The sequence below is a fragment of the Priapulus caudatus genome, unplaced genomic scaffold (assembly GCF_000485595.1).
Source record: "Priapulus caudatus unplaced genomic scaffold, Priapulus_caudatus-5.0.1 Scaffold1098, whole genome shotgun sequence".
Taxonomy (NCBI): domain Eukaryota; kingdom Metazoa; phylum Priapulida; class Priapulimorpha; order Priapulimorphida; family Priapulidae; genus Priapulus; species Priapulus caudatus.
Window position 1 is genome coordinate 62,368 of NW_014578159.1, and position 2,214 is coordinate 64,581.

General features: G+C 51.8%; 1 protein-coding gene across 1 annotated transcript in view; it reads left to right on the forward strand.

The window, feature by feature from the left end:
* The window catches only part of LOC106815362 (zinc finger homeobox protein 3-like), a gene marked incomplete at both ends in the record, with an annotated part of 11,967 nt that overhangs the window by 8,955 nt on the left and 798 nt on the right, over positions 1-2,214 (forward strand). The gene's annotated exons all lie outside the window — the stretch shown is intronic.

Sequence of the window (2,214 nt, forward strand, 5' to 3'; positions counted from 1 at the left end):
AAGGAGAAAGGACGAGAGAGAGAAAGAGAGAGAGAGCAGAGAGAAGAGAGGAGAGAGGGAAGGGAAGAGCAGAGAGAGAGAGAGAGAGAGGAGAGAGAGGACAGAACGCGAGAGGAAGCGAGGAGAGAGAGCCAGAGGCGTCGAGAGCGAGACCCGGGACCAGCCGAACGCGACGCACGAGAGAACGCAGACGCAGATTCACAGCAAGCTAACGATCGCGCGCTCCAGACGGATGCGCACACTGCCGCATAGGCTGTGATCATGTCTGACTTGACCCGTAGCGCTTAACGAACCCCTCGACCGAACGAGCCAAAGCGCCTGAAAACCCTCCGCCCCTTCAGTCACCGCCGCGCGCCGACGCTCTCCTTTCCTCTACGATCCCTGACCATCCTCCCCGTCCGCGCGGGAAGGCGCCCCGCAGCCCAGCCCCCCAACAGCCGGCTCCCCACAGCACCAGGACCACACTCCTCCCTTACGAAAAACAAACGGTTCATATCGATACTCCTATGGGCATGTCGACCTCTGGATCACGTAGCGCAATACCACTCACTGAAGGAATCGATTCGTGCAAGTCGATATATCGAATATTCACTCCACGAGCTTGGGTTGGTCTGCCGTCTTTGCGCGGCGCCAGTTTCAAAATTGGGAAGGCAATGACTTGAGGCATGTAGTTTTAGAGAGGGGGGCGTGACTTAAGCAGCCGGAGGGCTCCCAAGTCTGGAATAAGTCTATCGTCGATTGATATCCACATGGTCATCAACTACACATGAGACAGGGAGACCCTACTTCACACGCCGCCACAGTTCCCTATAACAACATTGCGACTCTCATCCCTGACTCCTACGCGCAGTTTAGACAAGTAGTTGTCAGCGGTTCTTAGCGCAGCGTCGGGTTAGGGTGGCGAGTTTAAGGGTCACAGGGAGCGTCCGCGCCTGATCATCTGCATGGTCGATATCCACTCACACCAAAGGATAACAGCGCGCGACCCCCTCCCCCTACTCTCTCTCACACACACATTAACACGCACACACGCACGCGCACGCACGGCACACGAGCACACACATGCACACGCACGCACGCGACGCCACGCACCGCGACGCACGCACGCACGCACGCAACGCCACACCACGCACACACACACACACACACACACACACACACAACATGCACACACAGCGTCACACTGAATTTGCCATGACCTAAACCGCAGGTGAGAGGCATTGGGACGCTGGGTTAACGTGTTGTGTGCGTGTCGTGTTGTGTGGTGGTGTGTGTTGTGGTTGTGTGTGTTGTGTGTGTGTGTAGTTGTGTGTTGTCTGTGTGGTGCGTAACGTGATGCGATGCGTAATGCGCGTGCGTGCGCGTGCGTGTGTAAACAGACGAACTGCAGACTATCAGACCAGAAGACTCGATACAAGAACTTGCGTCTGTATTTCTGAATTCTGCGTGCTAGAGTTCACATGCAGCCACACACGATGCAGGCCGAAATTCGTTATCCGCAAAGATATACTACAGAAATTGCAACCAGCCAACCAGAATGTTAGACTCCCGACGTTCTCGGGCATCAAATTAGATCTATTGGAAGCAAACTGGTCTTACTGTGTCCAAAAAAAAAACAAAAAAAAAAAAAAAAAAAAAAAAAAAAAAAAAAAAAGAATTCTAAACCTCGTTGTGGCCCTGGCAGTGGGGACGCGTTGCTGTTACTGGGTTTCTAACATTGCTGTTACTCAGAGGGGTCCGGCGCGCGCCAAACCATCGGATAATGTAGGTGGTTGTGCTGCCTTTACATATAATGATCACATTACAATAGCTCCCAAACACAACCATCCATGGTCACCGCTGTAGTTACATAGTAGGTTTAATGTCTAGCTCCCAAACACAATCCACCATCCATGGTCACCGCTGCAGTTACATAGTAGGTTTAATGTCCACTCAATCACAATCAACCATCCATGGTCACCACTGTAGTTACATTGTAGGTTTAATGTCCAGCTCCCAAACACAATCAACCATCCATGGTCATCATTCCTACCAACCTCACTGGTCAAGCTACTAGCTTGGTTTCCTACCAGCTTCACTGATCAAGCTACAAGCTTAGTTATCTACCAACCTCACTGGTCAAGCTACTAGCTTGGTTTCCTACCAGCTTCACTGATCAAGCTACAAGCTTAGTTATCTACCAACCTCACTGGTCAAGCTACTAGCTTGGTTTCC